Genomic DNA, 20,697 nt, shown 5'->3' with positions numbered 1-20,697 from the left:
ACCGGGTTGATAAAATTAGAGATAGGAAGCCCCAGGAGTTGTAGCATTATTGCTACAATACTGGAGCCCACCATCTTTTTGGCGCCGTTGCCGGGGAAGCATCAGAGTATTAGTAATTGTTGCTTTTCTTCTATTTTCTTACTCTTGCCTTCTGCTAAGTAGTTTATTTCATTTCTATTCTGCAAAAGTAGCATAGACATTTCCTGTTTTCATAGATTAACATTTCCTGCTTTCATAGATTAGCATTTCCTGCTTTCATAGACTAGCATTTCATTTCTGCAAGCGTAGATTAGTGTTTCATTTCTGAAAGCGTAGACTAGTGTTTCAATTCTGCAAGCGTAGACTAGCATTTCCATTCCTATAATTTCATTTGAGCAAAGTAGATTAGTTCTTTCCTGCTTTCAGTTCAATTCTGCATCTTTTATAGTTAGTTGTAGATCAATCTGTTTCAGTTTTGCAGGTACCAAAGAAAAAGCAAAAGCAATCAAAAAAAAAAAAGAAAGTCTTTTCCATTTCATGCCTCATAAAAACCGAGATAAATCAGGCAAATTCCTACCCAACACCCCCACCACATCACCGAGTCACCCTTCTCTCTTCTTTGGTGACAGTGATCCAGAAGAACCTATAGGTGAACATCCCGAGATATACGAAGATCCTATAGTAGAAGAAGAGTTAGAGACCACTCCATCTGAAGCTATGGCTGACAATAGAAGAGAAGACGAGAGAATAGAAGGTGCCTTCCCCATTCGAGAGACTAATGGAGAGATGAAAATGAAGAACATTAGCCCCTCCGCCTTACCTCACTTCCATGGACTGACTACTGAAGATCCTGATACCTTCCTGTTTGAATTTGCTATCCTTTGTAGAACCTATGACTATACTGAAGATGAGAAAAATCTGAAACTCTTCCCTTCAACTCTTAAGGATGGAGCATTACGCTGGTTCATGGGCTTACCTGGGAATAGTATCACCACTTGGGCTCAGATGCAGCAAGCTTTCAATACCAAGTACAGGGATTACTGTAGGTCCAAGGAAACCAAGGGAGAAATATTTCGGATGACCATGGGAAATGATGAGTCCTTAGAGGATTATGAGGAGAGGTTCCAACTTAGCTATAAGCGAGCCAGGTGCACACTTGACCCTGAATCCCTCAAGTTGGTCTTGCTCCGAGGAGTCCCTGAAGACCTCTTAGATACCCTTCACATGTTAGCTGGGGGGGACATTTACCAACTGCCTTATGAGGACATCAAGACTGTGTTTTGAAACCACTCTAGGGCAGCAGGGAAACGAGGTAGAGGAAACCTCCTCTCAACTAGTGTCCCTTTCTCCAAACATGAGCTTGCAAATCAATTAGAAGATCTCAAGAGTGAGGTGAGACAGACCATTGCCATGCAACTGGACACATTCAGGATCCAACAGAAGAAAGAAGAAGCTGAGAGAGCCTTGGCTGTCTTCTGCCCTAGGTGCACAAGGAGACACCCTAAGAACGAATGCCCATTGCATTCGGTTGAAGTATGTTTCGTTTGTGAGGAGGACCATCCCACAAATCAGTGTCCAACCTTACTTGGGTTTAAAGCCATGTATCAAGGGACAGAAGCTCCCACTAAAACTCTCTATTACCTCAACCAAAGGAGGCCACAAGGATCTAGACCTTATCAGCAGGGAATGCAAGGGGCACCTCAAGCTTATTACAGCCCCAACCAATCGACTCCTATGCCTTCCTGGGGTCCCCCTGCTCATCCTTCTTGGTTCATGCCTCCTCCATGGTCTTATCCACCTCAGTACCCTACTCAACCTACTTCTCATTCATATCATTCACATGCCCAGCCACAGCCTCAGTGGAATGCACCTCAGTCGGGGTGGAGGCCCCAATACAATACTCCTCCCGCCATTTTGCCTCCACCACCAGTTCAACCTCAGCCATTACCTCCTGCTCCTCCAAGGCAACCTCAAATGCCTGCTCAACCGAACCCAAACCCTAACAATAGACAGGCCCAGCAGGTATACACTGGGGAAACCTCATGCCCTACCTATGCTGTGGAGATCCAGGAGATCAATCTTCGATCTGGAAAGACTCTACCAGATCGCCAACCTCCTCCCCCAGAGGATGAGGAAGATAAACAAGAAAGTGAACCAAAGGCTATTCCACCCTTTCCTGAGAGACTGACAGCCACCACACAACCCAACCTAGAGGAGGATGAGCTTCTGGGTGAGCTCAAGCAGTTGTGTGTAAAAATACCACTTCTCCAAGCCATCAAGGATGTGCCAATATACAACAAACTGGTTAAGGAAAAGTGTTTCAAACACCCAGGCAGGAGGAAGAAAGATGCTTCAACCATCAATGTCATAGGACAACTGTCCGACCTTATGTTAGGACAAGTCATCTGCCCAAAGTACCTAGATCCTGGAAGTCCTGTAGTAGATGTCCACATCAATGGCACCATCATACCTCACACCTTGATTGATCTGGGGGATGCCATTAATGTGATAACCAGGGATACCATGCTCAAACTCAATCTTTAGGGTTCCTTGAGGAAGACCTCGACAGTACTGCAATTAGCAGATCGCTCCACTGTGACTCCCGAAGGGATTGTGGAGGATGTCTTGGTCTCTATCGACTCTTGGGAATATTCTGCAGATTTCTTGGTTCTGCAACCCAAGGCGAAGCTTACTGGATATCCTCTCATTTTGGGAAGGCCTTGGTTAGCCACTGCAGATGCTTACATAAGTTGCCGTGCAAGAAATATGACCATCAAAAATGGTCCTATGTCCAAACAGCTAGTCCTATACCCTCCTGCCCAACCCTCCTTAGAGCATGACTTACCACTCTGGTTAGAGGAAGGAGAGGAAGACGAGGTGTACTCAGCACCTCTGTGCACCTTAGATACCACTAGAAGAGACCCCCCAACCGAGGATGACTTGATCGAGACCTTGATCCAGAATCCACCTTCCAGTGCTCTATCCTTAGAGAAATTGGTGGAGGATGCCCAAGCTAGCGCCTTAGTGGATCTCTGTACAACCAACCCTGTCACTCCCAGAGTCAAGAATGTGGAGTTCGGCCCTGAGAGAACGTTGAAGATCAGCTCCTCCCTATCTCCTTCCCAGGAAAAGGAGCTGTGTAGCCTGTTGGCCAGTCACCTAGATGCTTTTGCTTGGAGCTATAAGGAGATGAAAGGAGTCCATCCTTCGGTCTGTACCCATCACATATACATCAAAGAGGATTGTAAGCCGGTTAGGCAACCCCAGAGGAGAATGAATCCAACTTTTAAGGACATTGTCAAGGAAGAATTGCAAAAACTGTTGGATGCCGGATTCATCTACCCCATCTCAGATAGTGAATGGGTGTCCCCTCTGGTGTTGGTTCCTAAGAAAGATGGGAAATGGAGAATCTGTGTGGACTACCGAGAACTGAACAAAGCTACCAAGAAAGACCATTTCCCTCTACCTTTCATAGATCAAGTGTTGGATGGACTGGCAGGAAAGAAGTTCTTCTCTTTCCTGGATGGGTTTAGCGGGTACAACCAAATCCAAATCAGCCCAGAAGACCAAGATAAGACCACCTTCACTTGTACTTGGGGCACCTTTGCCTACCGAGTCCTTCCCTTTGGGCTATGCAATGCTCCTGCTACCTTCCAGAGAGCTGTATTAAGCATCTTCTCGGAGCTGGTCCATGATGCAGTGGAAATCTATATGGATGACTTTACTCCTTATGGGGCCAACTTTCAGGAAGCATTGTCCAATCTGGGAAAAGTCCTAACCAAATGCATTGAGATGAACTTGTCCCTTAGTCCTGAAAAATGTGAATTCCTAATGACTGAAGGGACCGTGCTAGGCCATACCATTTCTTGCCAAGGGTTACAGGTGGATCCTAACAAAATTGCTCTCATAAAGAAGGTTCCACCTCCTCAAAAGGTAAGGGATGTCCGGAGTTTCTTGGGATTAGCAGGATATTACCAGAGATTCATTAAAGACTTTAGCAAGCTAGCCTCGCCATTGTTTGGCCTGTTGGCAAAAGATGTGGAGTTTAAATGGACTGACGATTGTCAGAGGGATTTAAATGAATTGAAGGACAAGTTGGTGTCAGCCCCAATCCTGAGAGGTCCAAACTGGGCCCTACCTTTCCACATCCACACTGATGCCTCGAACAAAGCCATAGGTGCAGCTTTAGGACAAGTTGAGCAAAAACTTCCATATGCCATTTACTTTGTTAGCAAAAACTTGTCCAAAGCTGAGCTGAATTACACTGTAACTGAGAAAGAATTCTTGGCTGTGGTCCATGCACTAAACAAGTTCCAACATTATATTACTGGCTATCAAACCTTTGTACATACAGACCATGCTGCAATTAGATATTTAATGAATAAACCAGATGTGAATGCTCGTATTATTAGATGGTTACTTTTATTGCAACAGTTTGATTTGACCATTGTTGACAAACCAGGTAGAGAAAATGTTGTTGCTGACTTTTTATCTAGACTGGATTTGTCTGCAGATGAGGATGGAACAGTGGATGACCAGATGCCCCATGAACATCTTTTTTCTATTTCAGTACTCTCTCCATGGTTTGCTGATATAGCAAACTACCTTGTTTCAGCACAGTTCCCTCCGCACCTATCTTCAAGAGAGAAGAGCAGAATCATCAGAAAAAGTGTCTCATTTACTTGGATCGGGGGCAATCTGTTCAAGCTTGGCCCCGATCAGATCTTAAGGCGTTGTGTAAGGGAGGAGGAAGTCTTTGATATCCTCCTCACTTGTCATGATGGGCCTTGTGGAGGACATTTTGCAGCAAAGAGAACTGCCTTCAAAATCATGCAGGCAGGCTGCTATTGGCCCACACTTCATCAAGATGTCAGAAGATATGTCAGCCAGTGTGACCAATGCCAAAGAATGGGGAAACCGACCCAAAGGGATGAGATGCCTCTCCAACCTCAGGTGACTCTTGAGCCATTTTAGAAGTGGGGTATGGACTTTGTGGGCCCAATCAACCCTCCTTCGAGGCAAAGGTCTTACATCATTGTGTGCACTGACTACCTAACAAAGTGGGCAGAGACCAAAGCAATCAAAGCAGCAACAGAAGAAAAGGTGGCCGAGTTCCTAAGAGAAAACATCTTCTATAAGTTTGGCTATCCAAGAGAGCTGGTCACTGATCAAGGGAGCCAGTTCACCTCCAACTTGGTTGAAGATCTACTAGCTCATCACAAAATCAAGCATGACTTCCACCCCCTATCACCCTCAAGCAAATGGGCAGGTGGAAGTCACCAATAGAGCATTAGAAGGGATCTTGACTAAGGTGGTGAGCAGCAGCAGAAAGGACTGGGCAGATCGCCTGGTTGAAGCCACATGGGCTTACAACACCACTTGGAAGACCACCACCGGCTTCACACCTTATGAGCTGGTCTATGGGAAGAAAGCTTTGCTGTCCATTGAGTTTGAATACAACACTTTGAGGATGGCAGCTCAGCTCGACCTAGATCTCAGCCATGCACAACAAGAAAGGCTATTGCAGCTGAATGGACTGGATGAGCACCGAATGCAGACCCTCCTTCACTTAGAAGTGGTTCAACTTCAGAGAAAGGTGTGGCATGACTAACATCTCCATGACAAGCAATTTCAGCCGGGAGATTGGGCTTTGTTGTATGACTCCAGATACAAAGATCTCAAGGGGAAGCTGAGAACCAGATGGCTAGGGCCATATTCAGTGGAAAAATGTCATGACAATGGATCTGTTCTTATTCAGACCATTGATGAGGAAGCCATCCCCATGCTTGTCAATGGGCATCGATTGAAGATCTACATGAAGCCTCTCTCAAGACAAGAGTTCATCAAAACTATGGAGAAGGCAGTGTTGGTCATAGAGAAGGGTTCTGCCCCTGCTTTGGGCATACCCTGAAAAATTAAAAAAAAAAAAAAAAAAAAAAAAAATCTAAAAAAAAATAAAGAAATAATAAAGATCCTTGGTTGAAAACCTTTCTGAGGCGCCCAAGGCAGGTGGTAGGGGTGAAAACCTCATTGAGGCGTCCCTATTGTCTTTTCAAAAAAAAGGAGATTGGAAAAAGATCCTTGAGTGAAAACCTCTTTGAGGCGCTTAAGGCAGATGGCAAGGGTGAAAACCTCAATGAGGCGCCCCTGTTATCTTTCAAAAAAAAAAAAAAAAGAAAAAAGAAAAGAAAAAAAACACAAGAAAAAAAACAAAGTCAGTAGATTCATTATGTGAAATTGCATGCAGGTGTTCTATGGAGGAGAGGAAGCCTCTCAACTCAAAGCCAAGGGTCCTCATCATGCAGTCAGGACACCTCACCAGCACCTCCTCCAAGAATACTCATTTTCTCCAAGGTATGTGCAGTTTTATTACAGCTTGAGTCTTCTACAGGAAGACGCAGATCTTCTACAGGAAGACGCAGATTTCCTACAGGAAGATGCAGAGTTTCTACAGGAAGATGCAGATTTTCTACAGGAAGGTGCAGACTCTCTACAGGAACGCAACCTTTCTACAGGAAGCACTGTATTTCTACAGGAAACTTCCTGTAGAAGCCCAGAACGGCCCAGAGTTCATTCCATAAGGAGATCTAACGGCTAAGGATCGGTTTGGACGCATGCAAGCCACTGTTGTCACCCTTGCACATTGCTGTTATCGTGTTCCACCATCCTTGTCGACATGCAACAAAGTTACCTACACCAGCAAAGCAGATCGATGAGTCTCGAGAAAAAGCAAATTGTAAATGGAAAAAACGCTAGAGATCTCACACCATGTGCATCCCAGTCATCCAGAAGCTCCGGGAGCGTGATCGTGAGGCCATCCATCGTCGTGCAGCATGCACCCAAGGAGGAAGAACTGTTCCAAGACATCCCACGAGAGTCCTGTAACAGTTAAGCCTGCTAGAGTGGATACCATTCACCGCGCAGGCCATATGCAATGAAACGTGGGCGCATGCAACTAAAGCATCCCATCCATCGTCGACAGCTCGTGAACATGGACCTCCGGGCCTGTGTAAGTTCGCCAGCAGCAGGTAAATCGACTCATCAGCGTCCAAAGAACCGAAACATCGTGTGCAGCCGCGCAGGTAAGTGTCTCGACCCTTCCTTCCATCAGATTGCATGAATGTTACTTTGATTGATTGCTAAGTGTAAACGTGAATGGGTTGAGCGGCCGTATGGCCATTTGGCTGGCCACGTCGGCCAGTTAATGGTCTAGTGGATGTGTGGGTGGCGGCCATGACAAAAAGAATAGCAGCATGCACATGAGAGCAATCCCGTCGAAAAAAAAAACGAGTTTAACCGAAGAGGCGGCGGCAGATCTGCGGGAATTGATGCGGCAGCAAGTGAACGCGCAGTTGAATGATGGGATGACGTCACCCAACGGTCCGGCGGGGACAGCTCACCCCCGCGCCACGGATTCCGCCGAATTCAAAATCTAATCGGCTAGATTGCACTCATGCATTTATCAACCACCGTTTTGAACTCGAGCGGCTATCCTGATCTTTCTGCAGTTCGATACGCCGAGCCTTTGGCTATCAGAACAATTGTGAAGCACGCCCAAGGTGCAGACCGACTGCAGTCTTCCCGAAAATCGCGCGCTGCATTCTACAGGAACGCTGTCATTCTACAGGAACGCTGTCTACAGGAACGCAATTTCTACAGGAAAGCGGGTGCCTCACGTAAAAAGGTGGCAAATTAAAAAGGTAACCCTGAACTCTTCATGCACTGGTTATTAAAGGTGGCAGAATTGTCGTCCACAGTTTGGTCATGGAAAAACGGTGAAATTGTTGTTTGCTGTGCCTATACTATCATTCTACAGGATGTCGAGTAATTAAACTGTGTTAAGTTCCTCAGGGATAAGTTTTGTGGGTTATGTGCATGACATTCTACGCTCTGTCTTAGTAAACCAAATTTCTTCCACAATCACCACCTCTGGTTAAGGAAACTATTTTATCATGCCGAGTGGGTTTATTAGACGAGAACCCATTGATTCAACCAAGTTAAGGGAAAACTAGGAAGTGGTAGAGCTCTTCACACGGGTTCAATGGATATCTTTTTGTGACAAATTGCAGGGGTACGATGATGAAGTGGCAGAAGAATTTTTGCAGGCTCTGAGGCCGAAATCCAAGACACTGGCCACAGTGAACTTCAGGGGTCTAAGCCTCAAGCTCACCCCGCAATATATCAGTCGAATTACTGAACTTCCAATGGGTTTGCCATGGGATAAGGAAGAAAGGAAGTTGAGCCAGCAGGCCAAGAAAGAATTCTTTCCACCTGAGGAGGAATTCTCGGAGGACAAAAATGGGGTGCGAAGAACAAGCTTGCTGCCACCATGGAATGAAGTCAGCCTGCAAATCATGAAGTATATAACCTGTGAAGGCCGTTTTAGCATCGTGTACGCGTATCACTTTCGGTTGCTCACTGAATTGAGGCACCGGGTTGATCTTCCTGTAGAACCGAAACTGAGCATTCCTTATTTCCTGTTACAGTCCCTAATTGAGTGTGCCACAAAGTTAAAAGAAGGCATACTAGATCAGGTAGCCCACCATGGGTTGATCAAACTTCTTGTGGAGGATGCACTTCATTCATATAAGGTTCCCCTCTCATGGGAATCATTCAGGAGTTTGACAAGAGATGGAGACATAAAAATGTTGATTGAAGAAACGGGTTCCTCCAGCAGTGAGGAAAAAGAAGCAGTGGCCGAGGGAAAGAAAGAAAAAGGCCAGAAGACCCTGACCACAGTGCAGAAGGAAGAACAAAAGAAGAAGCATGAGGAAAAGGATGACAAAGAAAAAGGTGACACACCCATCTTGTCAGCAAGAGAAAAGAGGTTGAAGAGCAGAACGGACAAAGCTGAGGTGGTCCACATCAGCCCAAGTACCTCATCAACACCTGCAACCAAACCAAAAAGCAAAACCCATGCAGCAAAGCAAGCAAAGGTGGTGACACCCGTGTCTACAAGAAAGCAGAAATAGGCTTCTACAGGAAGCCCGAAAACAGAGACAGGGTCTTCTACAGGAAGCCCGAAATTGGCAAAAGGGTCTTCTACAGGAAGCCCGAAAATTACCAAAACAAGGGCTTCTACAGGAAGCCCTGAAAAGGTGAAACCCAAGGAGAAGAAGGTGGACATTCTGGCAAGGGAGGCAGCAGCTGTATTAGCCGGCCTCAGCACGCCACCTAAGCCAAAAGAAAAGAGGAAGAGGGAGACCCCTCTATACTTTAAAGCTCAAAGAAGTGTTAGGATAAAGACGGGCAAGCCACAGCCTCCGTCCAGCAGCCCGATTGTCATCGAAGATACCCCTGCTTCTCCCAAGGAAAAGTCCCCCTCAAGGATAACAGTCACCTACGAGAAGGGGATTCCAAAGAAAAATACGTGGCAAGAAAGGTTAGACCTGTTGACTGAAAAAACTCGGCTACAGGAAGCTGAAAATGTTCTACAGGACACTCTGGCCCGGCTACAGGAAACGGAAAAGAGGGAAGGAGAAGGACCCTCATCACCACCAAGGGAGGGTGAGGTAGATCCACCTGAAGAGGCAGAAGAAGTACATATACCAGAGCCCAGCCCTCAGCCTAGTCTGAGTTCATACTACACCTTTTTAGAGGCGGGCAAAATCATACCGCAGAAATTTACTGTACCCCTATTTTTTGCATTGGAGGAAGAAAGAGTCCGTACCCACACATGGATGCAGATCGCCAAGTCAAAGGGTGTGGCAGACATAGGCCCCTTACAAGAGCAACTCAAGGAGGTCAGGAGTGAATTCACCATGGCTAAACATGTGGCCAATTGCCAACGTGTGCTTCTACAGGAAGAAAACCAGAAGCTGAGATTGCAGCTATAGGAACTAAGGGCAGGGGCAGGTACATCCTCCAAAGACACCACAGAAGAACAACAAGGCAAAAAGGAGCTGACCACCGGTCTTGAAGAGCCAATGACACTTCTACAGGAAGCAGGACAACAAGCACAAATTGAAGTGCAAGCTCTAAAGGAACAGCTGCAGCAAAATGAAACAAAATTGGCCTGCATGGCCAGCTGGGCCATGGAGGCAATACAGTGCAGACAACCTACAAAATCCTATGGATTGTACTTAAAATATCAATGGCTGCAGTTCCAAATAAATACCTTGGCACAAAGAGGTATTTCTCAGATCCAAAACCCACAACAATTTTCTGAATTGTGCAGTACTAGTTCGTCAGAAGACAAAGCCAAATTAGCAGAGTTCTACCTCCACAATCTGGCTTTGCCTAATGAAGTCTCCTGGGATCCCAATATTGCCTTGGGTGATATGCAATTGATGGCGTTCGCTTCATGGTTGAACCATGAGGATCAAAGAGCAGCTGAAGCAAAATCGGTCATGAACCGAGAATTGAGCGAGCCACTGTTCATTCGAGCAGAACCAGAGGATCCGGTTGCACTCATCTCAGCACACCAACAGTTGTCTACTGATCCCACAGCTTCCTTGAGATTTATGGACCAACAGGCCCAAGCCATAGCTCATTTTGAAGACATGGAAAGATTGTTAGGAGAAAGTGCTGCCCAAGCATGTACACGCAGATGGAATACCTTGGCACACAGTTTGAAAATCCGAGAGTACCATACCCCAATTCGGATGAGGGAAGATTTGGCAAGGGTAGACCTTTACAAGAAATCCATGCAAAGCCTCCAGGCCAGCTGGATTGGCCTTAAACTCAGCCCACCACTACTGCTGGGGTTGACTGAAGGCAATACAGAGGAGGATGACAGTGAACAATGGGAAGAGGTGAACAGGAAAGCAGGGTTTCATATCAGCAAGGAGGACACTACCACAGAGGCTTGGGATGTAAGGGAAGCAGTAAAAGCAATGAAGGATGAAGATTTGGATTAAGGTTCTCAAGGATGAGCAAATACTTTAGCTGGGGGGTGATGATGAGCCCCAATTTTTGGTACAATTTGGGCTCATATTGGCCTGCTTACCTTGCTCAACCATTCATCTTTTATCACTTATTCATTCATTTCTTAGTATATTCGTGTTGTTTGTAGGAAGAAGGGCAGACATTATATCTATGTGGCTAATACATGATGATTTCAGGTTTTTGGCATTAAAGAGAGCAAAAGACCACGCAAAAGGAGACAAGGAGACAACAAAGGTGACATTGCGGGTTCATAGGGAGGTTGTCCACGGTCTTGATGACCTTCCTCGTGATTTTCACCTTAACTCCGAGCTCCAAGAGCTCTCCCCACCGAGCTTAAAGGCAGCCAACACGTTCTACAGGATCAGCAGTTTTACAGCAGTTTGACTTTCAGTTGGACAGCCAAGCTCCACGAATGGAGGAAGCCAGCTTGATCTTTATTTTGTATAAATATGAAGGCCGTAGCCTTTGTTAGGAGCTTTTTGAACTTTTGGACTGATATTGTAATTTCTTAGCACAGCTCGGTGTTTGTTTTTGTAAGCCAGTTTTGGCATGACATTAGACTTTTGATTATGAATAAAGGCAAGCAGATTTGGATCTAATTCTGAGCATTTAAGGGAGCTATAGCTCTCAGGTTAGGGCCCAACCTGAGAGCAATAGATCTCCTCTTCTTGTAGTATTATTTGCCTTTCTTTCCAACACTTTGTTTCCTTGTTTGATATGCATTTCAAGAACACAGTCTGCTGATTTGATTTCTTTAATGAGATTGAGTAGGATTAGCTTATGGTTAAATCACTTTCAGTTGCTTAGATCAGAATAGGAGGTTTGTAATTCACTGGAGCTCCAAGAAAAGGTTGTTAGTGCCTTCACTGCCATCTCTGTTTAGGGATTGGGGTGTAGTCTATACCAACCACCAAAAAAAACGCAGTCTTTCCCCACTTTTATGCAAGCTGCAACACAGTCGTTTTAATCGTGGATCCTTCCATGCATTTTTCTCTTGAGCCATACTTCTTCATTACAATTCCATGCACGACTTTTCTTCATGATTTACATTGCTGATCATTGGTTTAATAGCACAGGTAGCACAGGTTAATGGATTCTCGTTTTTGGTGCAAGACATAAGCAATTTGTTTTATTTACACTGCTCAATATCATTCCACTCCCTTCTTCTTCATCCTAACCTCGCCTCAAGCCACCTACTCGACCTCTTTTCAGCTCGTTCACCTTCCAACTCTTCCATTGCCCACGTAGCTCCATCTTTTTGACCTTTCGTTGCTGCCATCCTTCTATCCACCAACCAACTTCGTGCACTCTTTCTCCATCTTATTTCTCTTCCCCTGAGTCATCACAAGCTCCATCTCCACCTTACCTATCCGCCCATACCACTCCATCACTTCACCATCACCCAAAACTCCCACGGTAGAACATCCTATAGAAGTTAGCAGATTTTCTGTAGAATCCCTGAGTTTCCTGTAGGATCCCCTGCAGACATCCTGTAGAAACCTGTAACCTCGGTTGCCGAGCACCTGAACGTTGTGGACTTCTATGGAGTGATGTGTTGGATCCTCTGGGACCTCTCCTAGCCCTCCTGACCTTTCCCAAGCTTTCTCTCCCTTCGCACCACCTCTGCACAGCCAAACCCTAATAAGAAACAAAACCATAATCACTCCAACCACTTAAGCAAAAATACAAAAACAATGTTCTTTTTCATGGAAGTAGTTTGAGTTCATGCATTTCACATCATTAGAAGTAATGGCATCATTTTTAGACATTTGCACTCTCACTATTGCATCATAGAGGTTAAACTAGTCAGATTAGGGTTTACTAGGGTTTCCATGCTTTGGTTGGCTTTTAGTTCATTTTTACAAAGTAGATCAATTCCCCTTGAGATAGCCTTCGTCCATCATTTAGAAAGCTTCTTCTGAGAGCATATAGAAGTTGGCTTGAGCCCTAGCGGACTTGTGCCAGCTGACCAAGTGACAGCTGCGACAAGAGCTAGTACTTGTGCATACAGCACCGTCGCTTCCAAGTTTGTACGAACTACCGGGTTGATAAAATTAGAGATAGGAAGCCCCAGGAGTTGTAGCATTATTGCTACAATACTGGAGCCCACCACTCATCTACCATGGTATCAACACATACTAGTTTCTGCACTGCTTCCTCAAATGAGGATGGCTCAATATCTACACTCTCGCTCATCAGAGCCATGTAGCCACTGTACCGATATGGTGACCTCCTCTACCTGTGTTGTTATGTGGGTGCTCCCACATTCTCTCTAGCATCATGCATCAATCTTTTAGCTTCTCTGGTGCGCTTCCTTCCATCTCTGGAATTGATGAGTGTGTGCTTCCACTCTCTGCTCCTCTGCATGTGGTTGCTCCACATCATCCTGAGGTTCTTCCTTTGTAGCCAAAAGCTCCTCATCTACATGTAATTGAACCTCCTTCTCAAGAGAACATGTCATGAAATTCTCTTCATTGAAATTCACATATCTATAAACGCTATCATCGTGTGAGATGGCAGGTACACTCGATAGTTATGAGGTGTATCTGTGTACCCCACAAATATGCCCAAATTAGCTATCTGTTCTAGATTTTTCCTTTCATCCTTGGTAACATGAAAGTAAACTGATGAACCAAATATCCCGAAGTGTGCCACATCTGGTTTCTTACTTGAAAAATCTTTTTCTGGTGTACTCATCTCGAGAATCCAATGAGGACTCCTATTCTACACATATACAATTGTGTTGCATGCTTCAACCTACAAGTAAAATAGTAGACCCTAATCATCTAACATTTCCCATGCATCTCCTTCAATACTTTTATTCTTCCTTTCATCCACCCCATTCTGTTGTGGGTTATGGGGTGCTATTAACTCCTGTCGAACTTCTTCTGATGCAAAAAAGTTCTTGAACTCATTCAACACATATTCTCCACCATTATTGCTCTTGAGAGCCTTCACTTTCCTTACAGTGTCTTTCTCAACAAGTGCTTTAAATTCACAAAATTTAGAGAACATATAATCTTTCTTCTGCATGAGGAAAATCCAACACTTACGTGAGAAATCATATACAAATATTACATAATTCCTATGCTTGGCTGTGTAGGATGTCGAGAATGGTCCACACACATGAGTGAACTCTTTCAAGGATCACTTGCGTTCGACTATCCTTATCACGAAAGGTGGCTTTGGGGTACTTCCCTGATGTACACCCTTTGCATGTATCTCTCTGCTCTAGTGCACCCTTGGGAAGTCCTGTAGAAATCTTTTGCATGATATTCAAAGCTCCGTGGTGCAAATGACCCAACCTTGTATGCCACAATTCACTGATGTCTTGACTCTGCATATTCTCTGCATTTGTGCTATATGCTGCACAATATTTTACATCCAATTTGTAGAGGTTCTTCACCCGAACCTCGATCCACTTCACTTGTCCTGAGACTATGTGACGAAGGAAAGCCTTTCCTTTGCTAAATATCACATCGTAGCCACGGTCCTCCAGTATAGCAAATGAAACCAAATTCTTCTTTAGACCCATAACATACATGACATATTTTAATGTGAGAGGAGAACCAAACTCCCTCTGAAAAGTAACAATACTGATACTGGTCGCACTATATCTTCCATCATCTCCCATTTCAATGTGCATTTTGAGGTCCTTCTCCTCAAAGTGACTGAATAATTCTTTGTTTCTGGTCATATGGAACGAGGCTCCACTAGCCAGATACCACACATTAACCATCACCAATGTCACCATGCAATAAATGAGGGTGAAATCCAACTCGAATAGTGAAGCAATATATTCACCTGTCATTCCTTATGAGGGCTTCTTGCCGAACTTCTTGTGCGGACACTTCGTGGCATAGTGTCCCAACTCGTGATAGTGAAAATATTTAATCTTCGTTAAGTCGTTATTCTTTCCACCCTGATTGGAATATGATTTGAAATGGGATGACTTCCCTTTCCCTTTATTTTCCTTTTTAGCTAAGGCACAGTTCTCCTCATCATCATGCTTGGATGAGGATCAATATTTGGTGTTCCACTAAATCTCTCCTTGTACCAAGTCATACCACAAATTCTCCCACTCTGGTAGCTTCTGCCTCCCATTTACTGAATCCTGGTAACTGTGGCAGCTCTTGGGAAGGCCTATAAGTGCTAGGATGATTAGATCATCTTCAACAACTGTAACACCAACACTTCCAAGCTCATCCCGACATTGGGTGAACTTCTTAAAGTACTTTGGTATTATTTCTCCCTTTTTCATCTTGATCTTCCTGAGCTTGTTCTTTAGCGCCAGCTTCCTGTGGCGATTTTTGTTTTGAAACAGGTCTGTCAATGCCTTCCACATTGCATATGGAGTCTCCTTCCCATGGAGGTTTGAGTCAATATGATTTCAAACTCCTTCTAGTATGATCCTACTCTCCTTTGCAACACATTTAATCCACTCTGCCAAATCTTGAGCATCAGTTGCTGGAGGCTTAGGAATATCTTTGTCTATGAATTCCTTCAACCCGTTGTCTTCCAAAACTGCCTCCATCCTGTCCTTCCAAGAAATATATTTCGAACTACCCTCAAGGGCGTATTCGAGTCTCAATATGTAGAACGAAATCCTGCAAGCTATGAAGAATGATATTGCAAATTAGATTTCACCTGCAAAATACAAACTCATATTCTCCTCTTCTATAGTGATTTATGCCCTGATACCACGTAGAAATTCCTTGTAGATTCAAATTGATAATTGTAACTTACTAAAATAATAGACTTGAATATACTCTACTCATCAACGGAAACAATTAAACGATCACAAAATCATGAAGCATACAAGAGAAAGAATTGAAGCAACACATTACATAATGATTTTCTGGGGAAAGCCACAAATAAAAACCCATGATATCTGTATATTGCACCCAAGATATCTGTATATTTCACCCAAGATATCTGTATATTGCATTAGTTAGAAAATATGAGAAGATTACAATGCTTTTCTCAAGTTCGAGCAACCTCTACACTACCTTTATCTGTCTCACTACTTCCTAGATAACCCCAGACCAATACTTAATCAATTTTATGCTTGCCCAAGTCCCTATTTCCTTGCACTAGTTCTTTGGGAATTAGCCCCCTATTAATTAGGGAAATTCCTCAATATGAATTGTGAAATCCTCAACTGGGTAACTCTCATATATGACATGCATGAGTTATTTATGACTGAATCATCAGTTAACTGGTTGAACACATGAAGCAACACCCCACTTTCTGATCTCCTACTAATTCCTCCATCAGTTGGAACTAGTTTAACTGACTTTAACTTAGTTAAACTGAATTAATTAATCACTGTTGAAGAATCTAGGGCATCTAGGTAGGATGGGATTCTTCTGATGATGATAACTATTTGTGAGGTACCTTTTACTTTATCTTATTAGCACAATATTCTCTTATTATTATTATTAGAGTGTTTTCTTTTACTTCATCAAACAGTTATAAAAAAAAGAGATAAGAACACAAGATATTGGACCTCAGACATGGCAAAAATTATTTCTCCTAAAGAGGAAAACCCTTCTGCAAATTTCTCTTATTGAAGCTTCAATTGGAAAATTCCAAACCCTAGACCTTTGATAATAAGATCCTCCAAGCACAAGTCAAGCCTTTCCCTTTGATTTGAGATCAATCCGTCTTGCATCACCTCAAACTCCTTCTTTGTCCTTCTTCAATTGATGGCTTTACTGCAAAAACCCTAGTCATGCATACCATAGAAGAGACACTCTTCTTTTCTTCCTTCGCTTAAGATGGAGCCTTCCTAAATTAGGGAGAACACCTTATTCCTAACTCAACTAAGCTCTTTTCTCTTCACTGTAGTTGCAGATCTGGAACAAAAACATTATAGCTTCTTTTTCTTCACATGTGTGGATGATACCTTCAAGAATTGATGCTTTTATTTCTCTCTTTTCTTCACTTTAGTTATCTCTACCTTCACTTGAGTAAGAGGCCTAATTAGCACTCTTTTCCAACCAAACCAATCCTCTTCTTATGACTAAAATAACAAGTCTGATATTATAGCAAAATGAGCCTCTTCTCCCTTGCATGTGTGATTGTAATTAGGCCTGAAATCGACCTTCCAAACTCGGCCCTCTACCCTTCCTTCTTCACTAAAGTAGAGACACATTTTCTTGCCTTTTTCACACTCTTTTCCAGCCTTTGTCCTTCGCTGATTTCATAGATCACTTACTTGTCTTTTGGTGAGATTGAATGACCCTATATATAGGAGTCTGTTCCTCCTATTGGGCCAAATTGATCAATTGAGGCCGACTTTTCCTTCGAATTCTGAATTACTTATTTTGTTGAGGCAGACATATGGAGGAGTTTTATCACTTTTCTTGGAGGTCATTCTTTGACTCTAATACATATTTTTTCATGGTGTAACATACCCTCATGGGTCTTTAACAATTACATTGACTCTTTCATTTTCCTAGAAGCACTTAAACATGTGCTTGACCTATGAAATGAGCAAGAAACTCATTTTTATAAATGAAAAAAATAATAATTATTTTCTTTTACAAGTACAAATATCAAAATTACATTTATGAATACCGAACCTTGTTACATTTTCTTCAACACTCCCTCTTAAATAGGGAGGTATTCATAAACCATTACAAGGTGTTTGGACATTTTCAATCTGAAGAATTCACATAAGATAAATTGGATTAGAAATCCATATGTTATAACATCATAGTAACCAACATCATTTCCACAACAAGGCCTTGACTAAAAACTCTATCTCTTATTAGATCAGAACATAATTTTGGTGAGACCAATGACTATAGACACCTTCATCATTGTCTCTCAAGGTGCATACCCACCCAGGTTTTCGCCGAGTATGACCTTCTAGGACTATTCTTATCTTGGGTTCCCAGCCCTTAAAGAATATTGGTTCTCTTTCTTAATCTTATCTTGAATGCCCTACACATCCTCAAAGAGCATCAGATACCAGATTATTACTCAATCCTCCATTCTTACTCCCCAAGTGAAGACAAGAATGTTGTGTCTATCTCTCCCTCTCAACTAGGGAAGATATTCCAATTCCTATAAAGGAATGTACCCAAACTCCATCTGACCAGGGACTTGCCCAACCTCCCTTTTAGTTAGGAACTTGTCACTGTGTCAGAGCTCTCTCTCAACTAGAGAATCTACCTTTTTTCATCAACAACTTCTTCTTGTGGGTCCTTTAGCTGCTTGATCAATTTATTTTCTTGATGTCATAAAATTCAGTTGAGCTTCTTCCTTGTAGGGCATCAACCATCAATCACTTTCCTACTTAGTTAGTCATGCCATTCCTTTCTTCATGGAAAGTGGCCTTCTTGATACATATCTGGAACCTTCGTGATAAGGCTAATTCTTTCTAATTATGCTTCTTTTAGGAATTTCAATCCACCACATGAATGCTAGTTGTACTTGTACTTACAACCCTTGTTCTAGTAGCCCAACATGAACTCATCTAGATATTATTCAAGAAATAAAAAAATAACATTAAATCAAATAGCACCTTATTAGATGGATTCTCATCATGAAATTTTGTTGGCTTGAATCATCATCATCCTGCATGTTTATATCTCTATTGTAGCGGCTACAACTACCCTCCAAAATTTTTCCTTAGCTTAGTTTTGGAGCCTCCCTTCCAACCTTCACAACAACATGTCTTGCTTCGTCAAGTACACAAGCTTTAGTGTTTTTCTTGCACAAAGAGAGCCTGTGGATCACAGATTGATGCATTCCCCTCACAGGTTGTTCACCCAGACTTGGTTCAGGTGCAGGATGAGTAGCTTCCCCAAGAAAATTGTGCATTTTTGGAGGGAAACCAGCCTTCCCTCCAGAAATTGCGCAATTTTGTCTGGCAACCTACTGGGCTCTAGAATTGCGCAATTCTTCCAGCCAACACTCCCAGCAGGAATTGTTCAAATTTTCCCAGCAGGGTTGCTCAGCCCAGAATTTGCACAAATCTGGGTAGCAGTTAGCTGCTCTATCCAGAAATTTCACAATCCTCCCGGGCATTCAGCTCAGCTCCCAACAAGAAATGCACTTTTTCTCAAGCAGTTGAGCAGCTCCATTCATGAGCAGTTCGGTTGGCCAGTTCCACCTAGGACCAAGTAAACTTGACTTGCATGCATGGATGATTTTATTTTCTTGGAATAGCAAAAGGAAACATTCAAAAGGCATCCCATGATTTAGGGGGCTATTTTTAGCAGCTGGGAGTTACATGCAAAGCTGTTTTAGAAACTTCCCTCCAATTGTTTCTTTTTCCTAGATTTGTGGCATGCGCATCATGAGCCCAAAATTATTTATCCAACGCATGAGAGCTCATTATTTCACATCGATCTTGGAGCTCTAACATCCCACAAAACATCCAGGACTCTTTGAAACATCTGGCTTAGTATTTCACAGGTAAGTGGCCTCAACTTGTCTTTTTCAGAATTTTTGTTGCTTTTTGTGTATTCACTTGTGCGAGTGCTATTTGCTTGATTTCTTTGAACGCTTACTATCGTTTACATGTATAATAGCCATTCCTAGCTTTGTTTCAGTTTTTGTTGCTTTCTCACTACTGTCGCATACATGAAATTGTTTTTGCATGAACGCTCGCCGAACTGAAGAATTGCTTCACCCACATGTATGTTGATCTATTTGTTGAATATTTCATTCATGTTTTGCATGCACTTTCAATCACTTCTGATTTCACTTAGTGTCTCCATGCATTCATTGTCTTCTTTGATTTCAGTTGCCCGTCGGCAAGTCGGCCCAACCTTGGCCCGGACTCTGCCTTCACTGAGACTGCATTGTGCAATCTGGGGAAGGAAGGCTCTGCCTTCCTCTCTAGAAATGTGAATTTCTTCCCAACACTACCCTCCAGGACTGTTTTGCACATTTCTTAGGGGCAGTGAATACTGGCCCAAAAAATTGCACAATGCAGTCCTTGAGCCTGCAGCCACTCCCAGCTAGATTCGCGCAATCCCAACAACCAAAAACCAGTATAGATTGTGCATTGCACAGATCCAATAGCTAGTCCTTCCTCCCAAATAGCCCAGACTTCCTTTTGCACAATTCTGGCAGCCAGTCACCCAGCCTCCCAGAAGAAATTGCGCAATCTTGTCCATTAGTTTCCCAGGTACGTGCTGTGTCATTTCCCGAAGTTTCTTTGTTCTCACTGACAGGTTTCTTGCCATGCATGTTGCTTGTCTCCAGATATTTCAGGTGTTCATCTGTCTCAATGGCTTCCAAGAGAACAGGATCTCAAGACACTGATGGAAATGCAGCTGGAGCGGCAGTTGAGCAAGTGTCCTCTAGTTTGCCAATCTATGAAGATATAAAGTTGTATCTAGACAAGGACATCAAACTGAAGTGGAAAGAGGCCAATGAAACATTTGTAGGCACTTTTTGGGAACACCTCGAAGACCTTTAGGTGTACGTGAACATTCACAAGTCTAACTTGTACCGGATTACATCCAGATATCCCGTGTTCCCATGCACGGACATGATACACTGGATCGTCTCTCACACTGATCCCGAGATGATGTCCTTGAGCTGTGTGAGTGTGATGAAGCTTGCGACCTTATGGGAATGAGATTATGATGAGATGTATCATATGTAAGATCCTGTGGCCGTCATGGTTACCCAACAACATTACTAACTCCAGAGACATTCTGAAAAATTGGGTAAAGGAACCAGCTTGATTCAGGTTGACACCCAACCAGATCTACAAGGCAAAGATAATGAGGAAGGCGTACCAATACTTGATCATATTTTCTTGTGGACTGTATAGCTAAGTAAGCACGAAAAAAAGCTCCCCAG

Source organism: Pinus tabuliformis, chromosome 6, assembly GCF_031772625.1.
Source record: "Pinus tabuliformis cultivar Carrire ecotype Pingquan chromosome 6, CPIR1, whole genome shotgun sequence".
In the NCBI taxonomy this organism is placed as follows: domain Eukaryota; kingdom Viridiplantae; phylum Streptophyta; class Pinopsida; order Pinales; family Pinaceae; genus Pinus; species Pinus tabuliformis.
This window is presented reverse-complemented; position numbering follows the sequence as displayed.